Source organism: Microplitis demolitor, chromosome 1, assembly GCF_026212275.2.
Source record: "Microplitis demolitor isolate Queensland-Clemson2020A chromosome 1, iyMicDemo2.1a, whole genome shotgun sequence".
Lineage (NCBI taxonomy): Eukaryota > Metazoa > Arthropoda > Insecta > Hymenoptera > Braconidae > Microplitis > Microplitis demolitor.
In genome coordinates, this window is record NC_068545.1 from 9699355 (window position 1) to 9723483 (window position 24129).

General features: G+C 29.9%; 1 long non-coding RNA gene across 1 annotated transcript; it reads left to right on the forward strand.

Annotated features, from left to right (window-relative positions):
- The first annotated feature begins 11534 nt into the window (after positions 1–11534).
- On the forward strand, positions 11535–16036 carry LOC128667608 (uncharacterized). The gene is made up of 3 exons (XR_008403547.1): positions 11535–11660; positions 14731–14940; positions 15620–16036. It is a non-coding gene; the product is annotated as an uncharacterized LOC128667608 (long non-coding RNA).
- The last annotated feature ends 8093 nt before the right edge of the window (positions 16037–24129 follow it).

Below are 24129 nucleotides of genomic sequence, written 5' to 3' on the forward strand. Positions count from 1 at the left end.
TCATGTTGATAAGTGAAAGTAATCAATCTAAGACATTTTGAAATGCTGCATTAAATTTGTCACAATGATGCTCCTTTCCCTCCCCTACCAAACTATTTTTGAAAAAAAGTTTGAACCTCAAAATTTGTATGAAACACTAATTATTCCCCTTTTTTTTTCAAGAGATTTGAAGAACCTCAAGCGTCAGCTATACAAAAGTATGCCTACGAATAGACCTTGCATGACCGAAATATTGAGAAATGGGATATTTTTCATTTTCACTCAAGCAAATTACGAAATTTAGTAAAATTAAAAAATTAAAATCGATAATTTTTTACTGTCACTCGAGTCGAAATTTAAAGCCGACATTGAGATTCCTAAGGTAATTTTTATTTCGGACCGGGGATTAAAGTAGATTCTATTCCCGTGTTGAATCAAAACCCGGGAAAAAATGCTTAGATATGATCATATCTGTTTATATATGATCATATATGAGCTCATCAGATATGATCATAGTCAAGTCTCGAGTTAGGCCGAAAAAGGACCTCATAGATGCGAAAATTCCTGGCGTTCGGGAAATTTAAAATTTGAAACATTACTTTTAATTTTCTAGTTGATAGACATTTGTATTTTATTTAATGAAAAAATTAAATAATGATTAAATTTTTATTCTTATAAAAAATAATTAAATGGATTGATTCTTAGCTTAAATATTTTTTAAGAATATTAAAAATTATTGATATGTTCTTTTTCGTAATTTAATTTATTTTTTATTAAAATCAATTATCTTATTATTATAATATCTTAAAATTAAAAAATTAAAAATATTTATATATTTTCATTGCAACTATTTATTTATTAATTTACATAAGTCTCTTATATATAACTGACCATCAACTGAAATGAAAATAATAATAAAAATAATGGTAATAATAATTATAAAGATAAAAATAATGATAATAGTATTAATAATAATGGTAAATATAACAATATTAATTATAAAATCAGAATTAAAACGAAATTTAGATTGATAAAAATGTATTTTATACGTCGTCATCACATGAATCAGAAAATTCATCATCGTCAATAGGAATATCTAAGAATTCTTCAACTTCCTCTTTGTCTTACACATCTCTCTCAGATTCTACACTACCATTTTCTGAATCATTTTCTTCCATTTCTGAAGATACAACTACACTCTCTCAAATTTGAAATAGTGAAAATAGTGACTATTTACTGTTTACTAGTGAAAAGTATGTCACTAATTCAAATAGTAGTATACTTTTCACTAGCAATAAGTGACTATTCACTGCCAAATAGTGTTTGTCACATAATTTTCACTAATTTGTTTTTAGAGAGCAGAAGCTGCAGAATTAGTGCACGACACTCCAACACAATGTTTACAGTCATGAGAACATTTTAGACCGGATTTCCTGCAGTTACAAGAGTTGTTGCTGCATCCTTTTTTATATCCACAAGAAATCAGGTCTAATAATTCTGGAGGAGCTACAACTTTGTCCATACGGATGGGTTCTAAATTGTCATTATTATTTACCCAGCCCCATGATGTTGGATTTACTTCATTATCCAGCCAAAATTGAAGCTGATAATAAGCACGCATTGAATGAAATTTCGATCCATTTGATGTTGGTGGAAGGATACTCAATGAGAAATTACAGTTAGATCGCACAACAACTCGATTGTAAGCGATCCAACGGAATTTATCAAGTGAGACTACAGAATTAGGTGCTTTATAAATCATTAGTAGAAGTTGTTCTCCAGCTGTAATTATATCTTGAGAAGTAGATGACGAATTAAAAAATATACGAATAAATTTTTCCATACTATTATTATGTATATTTTTTTTTTTAATATTTGCTGCAGTTTTCGGCCCTATTTTAAAAAAAAGATGACGTTGTTGTGCATCCACAAAATGATCTTATGAATGGTAAAATTTTCTGAATTTCTTGATGTTTGTCTATCAAAGCGCGAATAAAATAATTCGATTGTTTATTTTTCTTCGATGCTTTATTAAAATAAATCGTGTCCTCCTTATTTGAAAATGAGACGGTTAATATTAACACGTCTTCATTGTCACTAATAATACAAGCTGATCCAGTAGGACCATTACGAGCATAATCAATAGCAGTTCAGACAATCGTTTTTTCCGACGGGTTTTGAGTTGTTATTATTTTATACCCATACTGTATTAAAACTGGATGGGAAAGCTTTATAAAATATAACCGATTGTTGCGATTGGTAAAAAAGCTTTAGTAGAAATTGTTGTAGACATTATTACTTCAAAATTTATATCACTACATTTAGGTATAGTTCTTTACTTCTTAGCTAACGCACGATACTGATTGGTATTGACATTATTATCAAAAATTATAACTATATTTCGGCTTGAGTGAGATTTAAGGAAATTTATATACGTTTGAAAAATTTCGCCGTAGGTAGTTCCTATTGTCCAAATTATATTTTGAAGTACAAAATTACCATCAATGATGAACGAAGTATTTGCTGGAGCTTCAGCTGTTGAAGTATCGAAGAAATCAAAAAAATTTAATTTCGAAGTTTTCAATCCACTTTCATCAAATAGAGCCAAAGGATACGGGCTTAGCTCATAAGAAAAATAATCTTCTAATTGTTTTTCAGAAGGAAAAAAATCCCAAGCTTTCATCGGGACGACTATATAATTATACTTCTTTAGGCGCGTTATGGAAAAATGATGAGAGTGAATTTTTACAATGCGCGCCCACAGGGATGATACGAAAACTAAATAAATGTTGAAGTTGCTACAAACACAATACGTGTTTTACTTTAATACAAGTGAGAATTGTATATGCATATACAATTCGCACAGATGTGATTAATAATTATGTTCAGTATACTGAATCACTGTAGTGATTTGAATTGAACATTTTGATGAATATTATTTACTATTCGTAAATATTAGTGAAAAAAATTGAGCTTACATTTTTTTTCAAGTGCTCTGATATAATTGAGGTTAACTTTCTGTATGAATTATTTATTGATATAAATTATTATATTATTATTTGATATAATTTATATTAAATATGATTAAGTTATTAATTTTGAATATTTATTATTGATTATTTAAAATTTAAAATATAATTCAATAAATTTAATACAAAACTTGTGATAAAAATTACAATCAAATATCAAATTAAAATAATAAATATTTAAAATTAATCATCTAATAGTATTTTGTATAAAGTATATATATATATATATATATATATATATTGTTTATTATACATTGATTATTTAAATCAAATTGTATCTATGTGTATACACTTGAAAAGAGCGAAACAAAATATTCGTCGCGGACATATACAGAGGGGGTTACAAAATTCATAACTGTCCGTTGGTGGAAAAACGACTAAACGTTGAAATTAGTGGAACGGAAATTTTGACAGTGGCCATATAGAGAGAGTCGACTGTAATTAGATAAAATCATTTTTCATTGGGTGCCGTATTTTAACACCGTCAAATTAGACCGCCTACACTGGTGTTATTTCATTTTAACATCGCATAGAGTTAAATTGATTCCATTTTTAACACCGCTCTTTTTTCAATAACCAAAGTATTGAATTTTATGAAGCATAAATTTCGTTAAATAATAACAAAGTAAATTATTTTTATAACTTTGACTCCATAACGCTGACTTTAGACATTTGACGGCATTTTTCGTCGTTCATTCATTACATAAACTATTGTAAACATCTAGTGACATTGAGTATAATCCTGATTTCACATAATGTACAATCAAGGACATTAATTAGAGTCAGTTTCTAAATAAATTCTAACATAAAAACCGACTAAAACCGAGTCAAATTAATGTCCCCGATTGTATAAGATATATCTGGCTATAGCCAAGTTGACGGCAAGCAAACGACAACTTACTACTGCAACTTGTCGCCAATTTGGCCTCGAAAATTGGCATTTCTATAAATTAACGACAACTAGACGCCAACTTACTGAGAGAGTCGGTGGCAAAAGTTGGCATTCCATTAGTTGACGGAAAGTCGACTTCAATTTGGTATTTGTTTAGAAGTGGGGCTCACTCATGTTTAAATTAGCAAAACCCTTATTGTAAGCATCTAGCAATGAAACCAAATTGGTAATCATGCAATTGTCAGTGGATTGACGATGTATTTGCTTAAATTACGTATAAATTAAGCTTCAATATTCAGTTGTTTATAATAGGGTTATTAACATGATATATTATTTCTTATTCGATATTTTTCAATGTTCCGTGCTATACTGCACCAAATAACATATTTTTATTATTTTTCAATGTACTGACTCGTAAGTCAACCACCAAAACTTAAGGTACATACCTATTTGACACAATGTTTGTAGTTTCGTCCTGAGTACGTTAACGGACTCGTCAGTAAGGCTATGTTAACGCACTCTTGCCTTAGACTACATCTCTTACTAGTACGCGCCGGCGTAAAACAGTGTTGTGGACTTGGGAAGACGTCCATTAGACAGGTTCCAATTAGAAAAGTAACCGATAGGACATATCCCAATAACCCAGATCCCTATTACCTGAATTAACAATTACTAATAATCCCGATGACCCAAATTTCCAATCACTTAAAATCCCGATCATTAGTAATTTCAATTACCAATACTACCAATTACCCACATTCCCAATAATCCAAAATTTCGATAGCTTAATTTTTCGTTAATCAGAAACATTTGTGACAAGACATTCCGATTGGACAGGTTTCGTAAGCTTAAAGTCAATTTCATTGTTATATAACAAAGCTCAACGTGGATTTCTTTGTTATGTAACAAAGAAATCGACTTTGAGCTTACTAAACCTGTCCAATCGGAATGTTTTGTCATCAATGTTTCTGGTTAACGAAAAATGAAGCTATCGAATTTTTGGATTATTGGTAATTCGGGTAATCGGTAGTGTTGATAATTGAAATTATTGGTGATCAGGATTTTAGGTGATTGGAAATTTGGGTAATCGAGATTATTAGTAATTGGTAACTCAGGTAATAGGGATCTGGGTTATTAGGATATATCCTATCGGTTACTTTTTCAATTGAAACCTGTTCAATGGACGTCTTCCCGTGGGCTTTAGCCAGACACTATAATAGCAAAAGAAAGCGGATACCATCCAAACTACTTGCACCAAAATGCTATGTAAGCTGTTGTACACAATTAAAATACTGAAATAACACAAATATGCTGATTTTCGCTACTACAAGAGTTCAAAAATTATTTGTAACTCTTAGATAGACCTTTCTATCGCCACCGTTCATCTCACGGTATTATATAAAATTACTTATATTTATTAGAAAAATTTACTTTTGAAAATTTGCAACATTTTTTGTCATTTTTATCATTTTATACATTTCAATTGCAAGGTTCAGATAGATATCTTGTGTTAGAAACAAAAACTCATACAGAAAATTTAATCTGCTGTTCAGCTGAACACGTGGAAAAAATTTAATTATTCGCTCCGTGCGCGACAGCAGCGCCATGCGCCAAGTAATATATGAACTAAAAGAGGACGTTGAAGTACATAGAACATATAGTTTAGTAGAAGTTCGAATTAAAAATTACATTTTTTTATTGTAATAAAAAATAATATGTAGAAAAAAAGCAAGTGACAAGTTTGATAAATTATTATTATATGTTTTTATCAGTGCTGCTAATAAGAAGTAAGTATGATCATTAAAAAAATACCAAAGAAAATACTTAGAAGTCAGTGAAAATTTGGTTATAATAGCTACTGTCAAAGTCTAACAAAATAATAACACAAAATAAAAATTTCTTAAAAAACTTAAATTATTATTTTTTAACTAAATTCTTATATAATTATAAACTAATTTTTTATTTTCTTTATATTTAGTTTAAAAGAAAAAAAGGAATTAATTATAAAAACTGGATTTCAATCAATCACCCATGAAATTGCATTCCAGCCTCAGACAATAATCAATGGCAAAAATCTGGTCCTATCTCACTACCATCAACACTTAATAAAAAATGAAATGAAATCATTAATAAATTTTTTTATACAAGATGTATCAATAATATTAGTTTGACACTTACTGTTACAGACATCGGATAATTTTTTTAGTATTAAGTAAATAAATGAATGAACAACTCAAAATGTAAATTTTCTTTATTAATGTTTAAGAATAAAACAAACTGTCTATAAAAAAAAACCTATAAATTTTCTGATGCCTGCAATTTTTAGTGTCACTTTCATGATTAGAATGAAGGTTATGTGGTAATACTTACTTTTCCCTTCTTACTGCAGCTATCCATTTTTTTCTCTGATTTAATTTCCGCGACGCAACAGGAAATTTATAAAATTTGCAATCACTTTTTCTACTTATATGCTTACAGCTTACAACGCAACAACTTAAGCGGCTCATTTTTTTTTTTTTTTAATTAAAAACACAAAGATTCAAATTAACACGTGTATTTGTTATGCCGAAAGAATAAAATATTTTTCGTTAGTACCAAAATCATCCATAGCTCACGCTGGCATCGATTAGGTTTCCCCTACCATGACTTCGCATCGAGCAAATAGATATTTAAGGTATAAGAAACTTGAAACATTAAAAAATGTGGTGAACCTGAATATAGACAATTACCTTCAATTTTCCCAAAGAGTTGGCGATAGGTTGCGGCAGTAGATTGCCGCCAAGTTTATTGGAAAGTCGGTAATAACTTGTAGTTAACAATTATAAAAGCTTTAATTTGTCATCAATTTGATTGCAATTACTTGACACCAACTCTCTGACCAAAAGGTCTTGCTATTAGGAGTGTTTACTACGTGATTTTATTTAACCTTTAATTTGATATATCTCGATAGCCGGACTTTGTGCTCAGAAAGTTGATGTCAATTAGTTATGATCAACTTAACGATCACTTGGAGTTAACAATTTCAAAAGTATGAAGTTGTCCACAAATTATTGTCAACTTGATCGTAATTAATTGACACCATCTTATTTCTGATCCAGGAAACCAGAGTTTCAGCTCAGAAGTTAAAATAAAACGTTTGACATCTCGATGACGTACAGTATGTATACAAAATTTCTGTTTAACTCTAGCTCTTTTGCGAGAATTAAAACTGCTATTTTACGTCAAATTTATGTGTAATTTTACGTGTGGGAGAGAACACAAAATTGAAACAAATTTTTTTTTGTGTGCTTAACGTCATCGAGATGTCAAAAGTTTCATTTGAATTTTTGAATTTGTTATGTCCAATTAATTTTTTTTATTTCAATAATTATTTAAAAATAATTATTACAGAGCTCTTCTTTTCAAAAGCGCGCGAAAACGCAGCGTCAGCTTTTTCCACCTTTTTTTTATACGACAAAGAATAGTGGGAGGATAACTGCAATAAGACGAACGAACAATTAATATACTGTCGTCACCTTCCACCAATGACAATAATTAAAAATTCCCCATCAATCGCGAAATCAAAGTTCATAAAATGCCTGAGCACCCATAGCTCTTGGCTAGTCGGTTCTTCTAACTTACAGTCCGCGAATATTCGAACGTCGAACTTTCGTGCACTCTTATTGCAGGATTCCGCCCCAGGCGTTCAAAAGTCAATAAGAGGATCTTTAATATTTTTCTATTTAAACCTTGTTGCAGGAATCCGCTTCGACGTTGAATAATCAATAAGGCATTCTAAATTGACATCTTTTAGCAGTCAATTATTGCAGGATTCCGCTTAGGCGTTGAAAAAGCAATAATCGACTTCTTTATCTATTAAAAATCCTCACAGATTAATAGAAACTTCCAGTCCGATTGAAATAGTGACGCATATCACGTGTATTTGCGATTCCATCTCGGTCTGAGTTATTTTGTGCATAAAATCACCTCTCGGGTGTGTAAAAAGGACGCATTAAATATAAAATAGAAATCTTATAAAATTTCCGGGAATAATCAATAATCTTAAAAATATCAATTGTTAAAAATTAGTGTAAAGGATTCAGTGTACAAGTGTATTGTAACTAAATCAGAAATAAAAAGCAGAAAAACCATAAGTTCAGCCTTCCGAGTTTCATTCGAGAGTAGCACATAAGTTTACATCCTACAACCCCAGCCGCGCCCATCCAACCAAATCCTACAGGAGGAAGCTGAGTGAGCTGCAACGTTCTGGAGGGATCTAACCTGCCGTGACTAGAAAGAAAGAAACATCGAAAGGTAGGTGAAAGATTTGAAATTCTATTCTTTCATAGGAAACTGGTTCAACACAATATCACCAGTCTCTTCGGAGACGTTTGGGTTCTTACTTCGAAGTAAAAGATCCACCATAAATAATAAATTATAGGAAGATACCTCTTCCTCGTATTCTTTAATGTTGTCCGCAACCTCCAAATCGCTCGTCTAAATTTTTCTATCGCTACCAAAGGGAGAAATTCCGGATAATCAATTTAAATTTAAGCGGCGGACATAACAAATTAAAATTTTGATCATCTAGAGAGCTCTCATCGAAGTCAGTTTTTACTTTCTTAATTTTTGATCTCACCCAGAAAACTAGAGTTTCATCTCAGAAATTAAAATGAAACCGTTGACATCTCGATGACGTACAGTATGTATAAAAAAGTTTAGTTCAAACTTTTAACTTTCTTATACGTAAAATAAAAAATAAATTTAACGTAAATTTAAAGCTGAGATATTACATTAAGCTGATATGTAATTTTACGTGTGAGAGATAGAAAATTTTTGAAATGAAAGTTTTAATGTATACTAATTAGCGATCAAGTTGATGTCAACTTGCCAATAACCCTAATAGCACAGTTTGCTTCAGCAAAAGCTTATTGTACAAAAGTTTCGCTGAATTTTTTGTCGAATTTCCGTCAACTTCGGACTTTCCCATTTTTTACAACAATTTGTATGCAACTTGCTATTGAATTTGAAGTAAATTTACTGCCCAAATTAGAATGCAAATTTACTTCAAAAGTTGACTAGAAAAAAGTTGTTAATTTTTAGGCAAATTTCATGTCAATTTGTTGTTAATTTAACTTAGAAAATTTTTAGGTATATTTTTACCCTCAAATTATAGACGATTTTACGCATAAATTTGCTTATCTTCTGAACTGGTTAGAATGAACATTACCGACTGGCTATATATCAAACGGTAAAATCAAATCTAAATAATTTTAGGTCAATTTGAGCTACTACTGCAGTCAAATTTTGCTACTCAATTTTTGATGCCTTGAGTACGTCAAACAGCGACTTTAATTTGACATCAAATCTACGCGCTATTTGACTGTTGGTTGAGTTCAACTGGCTATCAGAGTATAAGTTTACCTTTAAATTGGAGAAAAATTAACCGTAAATTTTTATTTTCAGCTTTTGCTCTACAATTTTCAGCAAATTCGTGCAGCAGATTTCAGGTAATTTCAATATCAAATTACCGCCAATTTCAAGCTAAAGTGGCTATTAGGGTAACTTCAGTCTTTGTAACTTTTGACTGTAAGTTGTTACCACCGTCCTCAGTAAATTGACGATAATTGAACCTTAATAGCCACTTAGCTTAAAATTGACAATAGTCTGACATTGAAGTTACCTGAAATTTGCTGACAATTTGACAGCAAAAGTTAAGAAGAAAAATTTGCGGTTAATTTTCCTTCAATTTAGAAGCACCCTGATAGCCACCCTAACCATAAGTTAACTACAAGCTACTGCCGTATTTTAAAGGTAACTTGAAGGAAAGTGTTAGAGAGCAAGCACCCTGATAGCCAGTTGAGCTCAACCAACGATCAAATTGCGCATAAATTTGACGTCAGATTAAAGCCGCTATTTGACGTACTCGAGACATAAAAAATTGAGTAGCAAAATTTGACTGCAGAAGTAGCTCAAATTGACCTAAATTGTTTAGACTCAATTTTACCGTTTGATACATATTGAAGAAAAGTCAGCTCGTGACATCTAGCAACTATGCAACAAAGTAAATTCAAAAATCAAAAAGTAAAAAAAATTTCTCTAGTTGAGGTCTTGTTGATGTCATTTGTTGACGTCATCTGTTGTGTCTCAAATTTTGATGTCCCACAGACGTCGAATAGCAGTTTTAAACTTACACTCATTGTCATTAATGCCTGGCCCCCTGTTTGCTAAAGAATTTATAGTCTAGGGGACCAGGCATTAATGACAACGAGTGTACGTCAAATTTATGTGAAATTTGACATCAAAGAGAGCTCAAAAGTCAACATTGAAATTTTTTATGTGTACCGTTGGTTGCAGTATGACAACTGTACTCCGAATTTCTCTGTTCTATGCCAACTTTACTCAAAATGGATATTTAGATACAATCGCCATCCACGGAGGCTAGATATAAGGAGGACGCTCGCTATGGGTTTTTGTATATTAAGTATGTCTGATAAACGGATCCGTGACGATTTGCACAAAACTGGACTAGTGTTGGTAGCTGGTAGTCGTAGGCATATAGTACAAGTAGGGACTAAGAAGGGAGACCTAGACGTCATATAATAATACAAGTGCTGCCATCCAGTGTTTACATGTTATAGATTAAAAATATTACTAACTATAATTCTTGTTACCGAATAATGTTAAGATAAAGTAGAGGGTTTATATTAATGTCACGTTTTTCTGAGAGATGGCAACTAATCCTTGAAATTTGTGGTCTTTAGGGGGAATCAGACACACTAAATAATGAACTCAAGGATTACCCAAAATATATAAATTATTTATTTAATTATCGTACAATATATTATTTGTTTTAAATATTCACAGGGTTTGGTATAATTGCACTTATCGTATGAGAGATGAATTGTTGCTCGAGCTGTAGCGACTAGGTATATATGTGTTTTTGTATGTATGTGTTGAGTTTGGCGCTAGTATGTTTTTATTAAGTGTTTTTGTTTCCGGACGGTAGGGCGGCGTCTTGGTAGCTTTCGTTGCTGGACTCGGCAGTAGAGGCGTGAGCGAGGCTACGAGTCCGCCACAAATTGACTAATTTACAAAATTATTTAGATTTTGATGTGTTAAGGTATATTGTAACTCTTTTCTGTTTTTCATTTGAAAACAAAACGATTTGATGGTCAAATTTGATTAAATAAATAATAAATATGTTGAGAAGACATTGTTAATGATGTGTTAATAAAAAAACAAACTTTCTCTAAGTAATTAACATAATGACTTAATGATTACCTTTTTAAATATAAGTAGTCAAATTAATAAATCTTAAATAGTAAGATAATTATAATTTAACAATTTTGTAGGCGTTAATGTGGAAAATGTAGTTTTAAAATTGATAAATAATGTGAAGGTAAGTAGATAAATTAAATGAATTGCATGATTTTTTTTAAGTATTTGATGGTAGAAACATCAATGAATATAATTTCAATTAATAATAAATTTTGTAGTTATCTTGACAAATGAAAAATAATAAAGTTTTTCAGATGCCATGATGATGAACAATATCATTTTGTTAATTAAAATATAGCTGCTATAATAAAAACAGTGAAATGACTTTCTTGGTTAATTTAAACTAACAAAAACATGTTTAAGGTAAATGTGATTAATTATGCAAATTATATATCCTCTATTTCTATGCAAAAATTTATATTTAAAAAATGACAATACAAGTGAATGTGGATGTAGCTAATGATACGGAATTTATTTATTTTGAGATGAATGAATAAAATGTAAGTATAGTAATATTAAAAAATGCATCTTTAAATAAATGTATGACCTGTAAAATCATTGTTTCCAATTCCATTATTTTCATTAATTGATTTGTTGGAAATTTAGAAGATTTTGGAAGTCTGCAATAGTTACACTTATCCATACATAAAATACTTTAATAGAAAAATTCATTTCAAATAGTTGTCATTTTAATGATTAGTTTGACTGCTAATTATTGTTAAGTTGAAAATTCAATTTTACTGGAATGTATGTTCGGAATATGAGATGGTAAATTGGATGCGAATATTTAAAGGAGAAATTTGTCGTAAATTTGATTTTGTTTTGTATTACATATATTTCATTTTTCATCTAGCCACATGTGAAATTAAAATCGTGTGTAGGTGTAGAGAATACTTTAAAAATACATTATATTTTGTCTGGGATAAAATTATAGAGTAAAAGTTATTGAAATTTTTTTTCTACTAACCAAATAAACTTACTGTATAATAATCTATATCGAAACATAAAAATTGTTAATTCAGTAGCAGCCTAGAAGTAGGCTGGAAAACTTGAGTTGATTCGAATCGAAACGAAAAGACAAGTTTACCCCGTTACTGTAGAATTGCTTGGCAAAAGTTATTTTCTGAGTTGGGGTATAGAAATGTTCTCGGCGCAAATTAAAGATTTTCACAAATTGTTTGAAATGAAAACCGTTTGAAAGTATATATCTGTATTGAAATGCAATGTCCATGATACGGTGAATTTGGTTCTATGAAGTGAGAATTTTATGATTAATGATATATATCGATTAGCAATAGCTGCGAATTCTAAAAAAGCTAGTGAAAAATCTAGAAATTCTGATTAAAGTTAAATAACAAAACAAAACCGCATATGTAGTCCATTGATTCAAAATTATCTGCTAAAAGTTTACTTCTTAGCACAGTTTCTTCGTAATGAAAATAGTTTCAAGGTATATAATAATCTTATTAAATATCAATATTTTTAAAAATTCTACAATGTTTTTGTGCAGTGAAAATTAAATATATTATTGAAAAATAATAACTGTAAATGCGCTAATAGAATATCAATAGACTATAAATCCTCATTCAGGTTAAAACAAACCAAAGTCCGTTCTAACACTTTCAAATTAGCTGTAAACAATTCGTACACCACTTAGCATTCAAAAATGATCAACGACAGAAATAAAGCTTTGCAGAGATTGTCCGTCATGCAAATCCCGTAAAACTATATAATTTATTTATTATATTTGAATATGTATCAAAATAATAGGATTTCTCAGTCATTCAAGTTCACCATTCCGTGGTTATTGATGTATATTGGAAAATAACAACGGCAAATTTATAAACAACACATATATTGAACTGAAATTTACAAATGATGGAACCCGCAGATACTCTAACAAAAAACTATCAAATTGACGTCAGTAGTCTAACAATTTTTTTTGGCGGTCAAAAATATAATTTGTTGGAGTTTTATATTTGCACAGTTTGTTCGTGGTAGGAATCGTCTATAAATGCATACTTTTTATTCCAAACATGAACATTTTTCAAAATATCAGGATTTCTTGTTCATTCCAGCGAAAAATTTCATGTTTATTGATCTCTATCGACACATAACAACAGCAAATTGACGAACAACACACGTATTGACGTAAATTTCACAATTTAATAGAATCCGAGCAGATTCCGAAAAAAAACTACCAAATTGACATCAGTAATCTACCAGTTTATTTGGCGGTCAAAAATGAAATTTGTTGGAGTTTTATATTTTCACGGTTTGTCCGTGGTAGGAATCGTTTATAAATGCATACTATTTATTCCAAACATGAACATTTTCCAAAATATCAGGATTTCTTGTTCATTCCAGCGAAAAAGTTCATGTTTATTGATCTCTATCGCGGGACGTTAAAAAAATTGGTAACTGCTATCGAAAGCATTGGTAGCGGCTACGGATTGTTTCGGTCACTGTTACCGGAATAATGCGTAGCTGCTACCGATTATTTTTTTCTGTGCATTAGTGCAAAGAATATTATAATTTATGAGCTTATACTCTGGTTTCTTGGGTGCTATGCGATATGTTTATCATCATATTTCATGAGCATTATAAACTGTTACTTTATCACCATAGTTAATGTTTTTTTATTTTCAACTAATTTTTGCACACCTCAATCGTTATGAACAGTCACGTACCTCTAATCCCGATGATTATCACTGCTCTTATCATTACGATAGCACCTACAGTTCTTATCGGAGCTTAATGAAATTTTCTACAATTATTCTATAAGCGATTATCTTGATCAGATTCGAAGATGGGCTGAATCGATTGATTAGTTTTGAAATTATGGTTGTTTGAAAAAATCAATTGTTATTCACTATTTAAGTTCATATAACATTAAAACTAAAACTGATAAACGATTCCAGTAAAAATTATCTTAAAGCTTGTTTGATATGCTTCAATTTATGACCTTTAGCTTTATGTTTTGACCATTTCTTTTAATAATTTAATATCCTTGAAAATTCTAATGAAATCAAAAAATGTTGAAAATATGGTTTTCATTTCACATAACTTATACATGTCTCATTATAATTTAGTTTCGTCAGTTGTATTTTATTGTGCATAAAATAACCTGTAAATTTCACAACTATTATGTATTTAAAAAGTATTTATTTTATTACTTTTAATGGTTCGTACGTACCTGTACGTCGGATAATTATATCTGATCTTGTCATCGTAATAGTAATTACAATTATAATCTCATACTAATTAAATTTTCTATACTTTGTTTATGTGAAAGTTAGTTTGGTACATTACCTATATAATGTTTAGTCAAATCAACTATCTGAAGTTCTCTATAAAAAATTAGTCGTTCTCTTTTTTTACTCTCACTCTTCGAAAACGAGCCTAATTTTATATCATTACTATACACTAATGTATATCACACGATATATATGCATGTATGAAATTTTTTGAACATTTTTTAAATAATGGGGATTTAAGTTTGATTGATAGTTGACAAAATAAAAATTCAATATCAAAATAAAAATATTTTATAAATTTTTTCTATTATAGATTCTCCTTATACTAAATTGGCCCGTGTCAGCCAAGTACAATCTATCATCACTAAGTGATTGATAATTTGGGAGGAAAAAAAAAATGAGAATTTAATAAGATAAACTTATCCTGTAACCGTCATACACGACCTGAAATATTTCCACAAAATAAAACAATACTCTAATGAATACTTCAATTAATTCGAGAAATTCATTGATATTGAAAAATGTAAACAAATATCTTTATTTTACCAGGACCCAAAATACATTTTCCCTTTTAAATATACTCATGCCAAAAATTAAAGAAACCAAAAAATTCTTAAAACTTTTTAATCATTTTTGCAAAGCTGTAACTCCGTGAAAAATGATCGTATTAAAATTGAAAAAAATAACATTTTGTAGCTTAAAATCTCTTATTTTGGTGCATTTTTATAAATAATTTTTTAGAGCTATAGCTATTGCGCAAACATAAGAAATATCGCGAAACAAAAGTTTTTAAAATTTTATTTTCCAAAGAGTCTATGGGCCGTGGAAAAATATTTCCAGATAAAACAATGCATGAGCCAGTTAGCGAATTTATTTTGCTGCAATCTGTATTTTTTCAGAGATTCGTACAACAACTTGTCGCTAAGATATCAGCCGTCAAACAAAAAATGATCCTTTTTGTTTTGACAGTCAATATTTCAGGTACTAATGATCGCACAGTTAATTGAAGATTGGCGTTAAAAACTAGAATAAATTTCTTACGAGAGCCTTTCATCATTTTTTAAAAAAAAATTTTTTTATTTATTTTTAACACTCATTAGAAGTAAATACAAAAAAACATACCTTTTTTGAGTTTTTCCGTAAATCAAGCGTTATTTTGTAAATATCAATAAAAGACTAATGTTTCTAATTTCTTTTTTTAGCTTGATGTACCCCCAATAACCCTGTAAATTTTTCAATTGATGTATCGAACCGTTTTTTTCGGGGTGATTAATTAAAGTTTTGCAAAAGAATTGAAGGAACGAGTTTTGTTTCTTAAAAAAAGTAATCATCATCAAAATAAAAAAATTATTTGTTTTGGACTTTTCTTATATTTTTACGTCGGTTACTCAGTAAATGTGAAGAAAAGAGAAAAAAAAATCTGTGTACCGGTAAACCCTGCAGACCAGCCCCAAAACTTCCCACTGTTTTTGAGCTCCTTGAGCTCGAAAACATAATTACTTGAAAATATTTCGGCTCTTCGAACTCAAAAAACTATTAGACCGTCAAAAACATGCATTTCTCGCGTGGCTCTGATGAAAACTTTATTTTTGAAAATTGGACCGAAACCAATAATTTTCTTTTTTTTTTAATTATCAATTTTCATAGCGGTAAGTTAAAAAAACAACGATTAAATCTTATTTTTTTAAATCAATTTCGTACCTTAGAAAAAAAACTCATATCAATATTTATTTTAAACTAAAAATTGAAATTTTAAAGAAAATTTCAATCTCGGACAACTCTCAAAAACCGACCAAAATTCCACAACTGTATGACCTATTTTTTTGTAGGTTGATTTTCAATTTACATTTGAAAGAACAAAATTTTCTGAATAAAAATACACTTATTCATTTTGAAAAAAAAAAAAAGAAAAAAATCGATGAACCGTTAACCGTACAAACCAACTTAAAAATTTCATACGGTTTTGGAGCTCGAAAAGATGTTTTTGAATACATATTAAAAAAAAAAAAAAAAAAAAAATTTCAATACCCGTTTTAAATTAAACAGTACACTTGGTGTTGAACTCGTTTAAGAAGTTAAGAAAAAATATCTTTGAATAATTAAAGAAACAAAAATTAAAATTAAAAGAATTAGAAATATTATTAGCTTAAATTATTATTTACCGTAAGATAAAAATTAGAAATTCAATCAAATTTAAGAAGTTAACAAAACATTTGAGTGAAACATGTACGAAAATTCGATTAAAATATTACAATATTTGTAAATATTTACTTAAAATTTAAAATAAAAATGGTTGATAAAATAAATGATGTATCATTTTTTTTATTTTAATAAACAATCGTTTTTTTTATGGATTTCATAATTTTTTACATTTTTTAATAAATATGAAAATTTTAATTGCCCCATTGGTGTTTACAAAATTTTCAAATGCCATTAAAGTAATCTAAGAGGTAAAACTACAATTAATAAATTGATATATGTTGTTATGCCTCTGTAGATTTTTTAATTATTCTTTTAATGTTATCTTTCAAAATCGCTGACGGTGATGTTCATACGCCAGCGTCTGGGCAGAGCACACCACATTACCAGTTTATTCCCATGGCGTAATGATACTTAAAATTGCAATGTACTTACTGTAACACCTTTTTAGTCAGTTACTGAATGAAACTCATAGAATATACTACGAAGTGTTATGCATTTCTAGTTACAGAAAACCTCTAAGAATTAATTATAGAATTGTAATTAAAGATCTTATTTTAATATTATGTTAGAAAATTAAGCCCAGAATAATTACCATCAATTTAATTAAAACTTAACAGATACTAATAAGTTTTCAAGTTGAAGTGCAACTTTACGTTATAAAATAAACAATTGAAAGTGACTATAATTTAGACATTAAAATTTGTGCAAGTTATTTTAAAAAGAAATTGAACCTTTCTCCCAAGGCATAACATAAAATTGGTGGCAGCTAAAAAGGATATCTTGAATCAGTGCATCAGAAACAATTGGAAACATGAGAATAAACATCTTAATGTAAGTAAAATTAAATTATTTACATATGCAGAACGGCAATTTCGAAAATTATCGCGAGAATAAAATTTATTCTGACGAAAGCGAAGAGTCTAGTGAAAATTCGATAAACTTGTCAGAAGTGCCTTCCAAAATGTCAAAAACACAAGAAGAACTACTAACTATTATTGATTCACTACAGAAACAAAATAAGCTATTAAATACGGAAGCTCAAGCTCTCAAGGAAGAAAAAGAGGAAAGTGTAGAATTACAAAAGATGGTACAGTTATTACGAGAGCAAAATATTAATTTAAATGCGCAGTTAGAAATTTTTATGAAAGAAAAAAACGAAAAGACAGAGATTGAGAGTACACACGTTCCCAGTGAATCAGGCAACATAAACTCTGTAAGAATGAATGATTTGAAATCTCATTTAGAAGTAATCACGGAATTTGACGGTAATGATATTTCGGTCGAAACCTTTATTTTCGAAATTAAATCAATTTTTATTGAAGTTCCGGAAGAGTCACGAGTGTTATTTATTCGATTAATCATTTCAAAAAAAATAGTTCGTTACGCTAGAAAAGTAATTGACGGTAATGATATTCGATCACTAGAAGATTTAATTCAAATATTACGAATTAATTTTGGGGAAAATAAATCATATGATGTCGCTTTATTAGAACGAAGTCAATGTCAACAAAATAACCAAAGTGTTATCGATTACAATAAAAAGTTTAATGATTGCCATTTAAATGTAAAACGTGCGCTTAATAATAATTCAGAATTTGATGCGGAAAACCGAATGTTTATTTTAAAGAATGAAGAAAGACAGGGTCTCGCTCACCACGTACGGGAACTTCGCGCTAGCATTAAACTATTTGTAAAATCAGGCAAACCAACCACGATTCGAGAAGCCCAAAACCTAGCATTAGAAACAGAAAAAGAAGAATTGATTTCACAAATTATTTACAAAAAGACTCCGATCAACAATTACAAGACTTCGAATAAATCACAGGAAAACAAAAATGTAAAGCCAAAAGGTCAAGGAACTCCACAGAAACCAGCGCAGAAAAACAAATATCCTTGTCATAATTGCGGAAGTTTTGAACATTTTATAAAAGATTGTCCTCTTAAGCGACAAGTATCATATCAAAATTTTCCGTCACGGCAGGTGCCAAACGTTCCACCAAATCAAATAAAGTATACTCAATGTCAAAAAACAGAAGAAATCCAGGAGCAAGCTTCATGCTCAGAGTCAACACTACCGTCGGACAGCGAAGTCATTCATTCCTGGCAGACACAGGAGCAGCTGTAAATATTATTAAATTAAAATGTACACTAGGGTTACCAGTAAGAAAAATTAACGCAGAAATCACTGGAATTAATGATATCTCAATTATTTGTAATCAAGAGTGTAAAATTACAGTTGATAAAATAGATCATATTTTCTTAGTAGTTCCGAATGATTTTCCGTTAGAAGAAGATGGAATAGCAGGTCGACCGTTTCTAGAAAAAGAAGATGCTATAATACTTGCGAAGAAAAGAACAATTATTTTTAATCGGGATCAGCCACAAATTCTCAAATTGCGATGCGAATATTCAACTAAGCGTAGTCAAGTATTGAAAGAAAACACTCGACTGTCTAACATTATTAAAGTTAAAGAGAAAGAAGAAATTTGGGAAATCATTGATTCATATCAAGATATTTTTTATTTACCAGGTGACCCTTTACCTACTACAAATTTGGCGGAACACACAATAGAAACAACGGATGAGATTCCTATCAATGTTAAACAATATAGGTTTCCACCTAATCAACAAGAAGAAATTTCCCGGCAAGTTGAAGAAATGAAAGAGAAGAGAGTGATTCAAAACTCAAATTCCCCTTACAACTCGCCACTATGGATCGTACCTAAAAAACGAGATGCATCAAATAAAATAAAATGGAGAGTTGTAACGGATTTTAGAAAATTAAATGACAAAACAGTTCAGGATGCATACCTGATTCCCAACATTGAAGAATTTTTGGATCAACTGGGAAATTCCAGGTACTTTTCTGCTTTTGATCTTGCAAGTGGATTTCACCAAATTGCGGTAAATCCAAAACATCGTATGAAAACAGCATTCAGCACACCTCAAGGTCATTTTGAATATTTGAAAATGCCTTTCGGTTTGAAGAATGCGCCAGCTACATTCCAGCGAATGATAGATAACGCTTTGAGGGGTCTCATCGGAAAAGTATGTTTCGTTTACCTCGACGATATCATCGTATACGGAAGAACATTGGTTGAACATAACGAGAATCTAAAAATTGTATTCCAGCGATTAAGAGAAACTAATTTGAAACTTCAGCCTGATAAGTGTGAATACTTGAAACCCGAGTTGCAATATTTAGGTCATATCATTACTGAAGATGGAGTTAAACCGAACCCAGAAAAATGTAAAAGTGTTTCAGAATTTCCAACTCCGAAAAATATTAAACAAATAAGACAATTTTTGGGAATGACAGGATATTATAGAAAATTCATTAAAGATTATAGCAGGAAAGTGAAAGCCTTAACTGATCTGTTAAGGAAAGATAAAGAATTTTATTGGGGACAAGATCAAGAAAAATCGTTTAATCTTTTGAAGAAAGAATTGTGTTCAGAACCAATACTGGCATACCCAGATTTTACTAAGGAATTTATTCTTACAACAGATGCATCTGGTATTGCCATTGGTGGCATATTATCTCAAATTAAAAATAATCCAGAACATCCTGTTGCATACACTAGTCGTGCTTTAAATAAAGCAGAGAAAAATTATTCAACAACTGAACAAGAATTACTAGCAATTGTTTGGTGTGTAAAACATTTTCACCCATATTTATATGGCCGAAAATTTAAAATTGTTACTGACCATCGACCCTTGGTCTGGTTAATGAACCATAAGAATCCTCATTCAAGATTAATGAGGTGGAGAATAAGTTTAGAAGAATATGATTATGAAATTTCTTACAAAAAGGGTAAGCTCAATATTAATGCTGATGCATTATCGAGAAACCCTATTTTTGTATTCCAAAAAAGGAACGCTGATACTTTGTTGGATTCAGCATCAAAAGAAGAAGAAGACTCGGAAGAACGTTCATCAAACAAGAAAAGAAGAAAGAATATATTGGATCCAAGTTCAAGAAAAAGGGTACGTACTCGAGAGGATGGCCCTACAACAAGTAACAAAGAACCAGTGACCCTAGCCGGTAAACGAAAACGGAATTCAATAGAAATTGACTCAGAAAAAAATAAAAAACAAAGAACATTAGAAACAGAATGCAGAAAAGGTAGTGAACAGAATAATCAACCTGAAGATCATCATCAAGAAGATCATCACCAGGAAGATCATCACCAAGAAGATCATCATCAGGAAGATGTTAAAAAAAAAGAAGAAAATGAAAAAGAATAAGAAATTATTAAATTAGGAAAACAGTTATTTCTGACAAATTCAGCGATACCCGAGGGCAGCGTTGATGTGTCATTTGTCCGAGATAATGGAGAACGAACAATAGAAGTTTATCATGAAGAAGATCATGAGGAATATCATATTATCGTCGAAGCGAATTCACATACATCGAAAGATGAATTGAAAGAAAAAATTAAGGAATTGATGTACTTAGTCGTTGCTGAAGAATTCAAGGAACTTCATATTGACCACAATGGGTGTGCTCGATTAACAGGATTTTCCAAGAAAGAAATTGAGAAAATGTGGAAAGAAGTATTTTGCCGAGGAAATACTACAATTTTTCTACATGATAAAGAAAGAAAAGTACCCAAGAAAGAAGATATCGAGAAAATATTGAAAGAAAATCATGATAGTCTCCTTGGAGGCCATGGTGGAGTAAAGAAAACATATTATAGAATTAGTGAGAATTACTTCTGGAAAACCTTAAGAAGAGACGTCGAAGCTTATGTAAAGAAATGTCAAATATGTCAAAGAAATAAAGTCAATAGGCATCCAACTAAAATGCCTATGATTATTACTGATACTCCGAGGAGTTTCAACGATAAGATCGCCATGGATATTTGTGGACCATTGCCGTTAACGGAAAGACGTAATAAGTACGTTTTAACAATACAAGATTGTTTAACCAAATATTTTGTGGGAATACCAATCGCAGATTGTACCGCTCCCACAGTAATACGTGAATTTTTAAAATATTACGTTGGTTACTTTGGAGTGCCAAGTAATATTCTGACAGATAAAGGAACTAATTTTACTAGCGAATTAATGAAGAATTTTCAGAAAATGTTAGGTATTAAACATATTACAACTACAAGCTTTCATCCAGAAAGTAATGGAAGTCTGGAAAGAAGTCACCAAGTGTTAAAAGATTATCTACGTCACTTTCCCAACGAAAATGCTGATGACTGGGATACGAAAATTCATTTAGCTGGATTATATTACAATACATCCAAACATGAAAGTACAGGATTTACTCCTTCAGAACTAGTTTTCGGAATAAATCCAAGGAATGTATCATCATTGAAGACTACTAATCTAACATACATGGAATATTTAGGTGATTTACAAGCAAAAATCAATAAAACTATCGAGGAAAGTAAAAGAATAATATCAGAAAGTAAGCAAAGGACAAAAACACGTTATGATCGACTGACGAATCCAAAGGAGTTCAAAGTAGGTGATGTGGTTTGGTTAAAGAAAGAAAGAAATGCGAATGATAAAACACACGCTCTGAATTTTCCATTTGAGGGACCATATAAAATAATAGATAAATTGTCAGATGTTAATTATAAAATAGAGAAACGAAATGAAAGTATAATCGTGCACGCTAATAAATTAAAATATGCTAATATGAATTTGTTTCAGAATTCTAATCCAATGGGTTATGATGGAGGTCAAAAGTAACGAAGAATTAAATTTTTCGACGTTACCAAATATTTACATGGAGTATTTAGGAGACGTTAGATTTTTCCATGAAACGTACAATATTGTATCCTACTTCAATTTGGACGAATTAACATTCCAGGAGTCAGAAATCTTAAAAAGTATTGATCAAGTTGAAGCATCGTGTCAAAATAATTGTACAGAATCACATTTGATTCTGAAACTAAGAAAATCAATTAGAAGGTCTAAGACAAGATAAGTATAAATTATTCTCTGCTATAGGGATCCCTACGTTAATTAGAAATAGACAGGGTATATTTGATTTTGTTGGTAAAATTAGTAAAATACTTTTTGGGACTATGAGTCAGGACGATGCAGCTTATTATAATTCTGAAATTGATGCAGTACATAAAGACAATAAAAGAATCGGAGAACTATTTAAGAATCAAACATATATATTACAATTTAAACTATCCTTCAACAAAACAGTCTAATAAACAATTAGTTGTTAATAAAATTCATAAATCTAAATTGCAGATATCAGAATTTTAAGATTTGCCTTAAAATATTATATTATCGTATATTAGCATATGTTAAACAAACTTAGTACATAATTCATATATTGTTATTTTTTTATTATATTCAACTTTATTTGTACTCATTATTATGTTTAAATTTAATTTTTTTTATTGCATTAAGATCAATTCTGTAAAATGCACTTCAACCATTCCAAAAGAAAGATCCCGATTGTATATTGTAAAGAGAGATTTTTCAATCTTAGGGTGGGGGTGTTATGCCTCTGTAGATTTTTTAATTATTCTTTTAATGTTATCTTTCAAAATCGCTGACGGTGATGTTCATACGCCAGCGTCTGGGCAGAGCACACCACATTACCAGTTTATTCCCATGGCGTAATGATACTTAAAATTGCAATGTACTTACTGTAACACCTTTTTAGTCAGTTACTGAATGAAACTCATAGAATATACTACGAAGTGTTATGCATTTCTAGTTACAGAAAACCTCTAAGAATTAATTATAGAATTGTAATTAAAGATCTTATTTTAATATTATGTTAGAAAATTAAGCCCAGAATAATTACCATCAATTTAATTAAAACTTAACAGATACTAATAAGTTTTCAAGTTGAAGTGCAACTTTACGTTATAAAATAAACAATTGAAAGTGACTATAATTTAGACATTAAAATTTGTGCAAGTTATTTTAAAAAGAAATTGAACCTTTCTCCCAAGGCATAACAATGTATATTGCTTAAAACATTATTTCCAATAATTTTGCTCGTTGCATTAAATATCACGTTATAACTATCACCGAATTGTTTATTTTTGAGAAATGCATAATATTAGTCACAAACTTAATGTATATATTAAAGTAAAATATATTTACGACTGTATAAATAATACAATTATTTAGTTATAATTTATATATACATATATATGTACATATTTTACGATTTAAAGAAATTTATATGTCAATAAAGATTTCATTTTTTATTCCAAAGACGTTAAAATACATAATTTATCGATAATGTTATTTTTTACCAACATTGAAGTTATTTACTTTGATTATAATTTCCACTATAAATACTACTACATTAAGTATCAATTGATACTTCTTTTGAATAAATTTAAAAAATAAATAATAATAATACTATTATTAGTTATTTAAACAGTTATATTCACTTTTATGGCATATAAACAATTTATATATATAATTTTTTATTTATTAGGATAACTACAAAATGTATGTATCAATTAAAATTACTCGTCAATACAACTACAACAAAAAATTAACTCGTAAC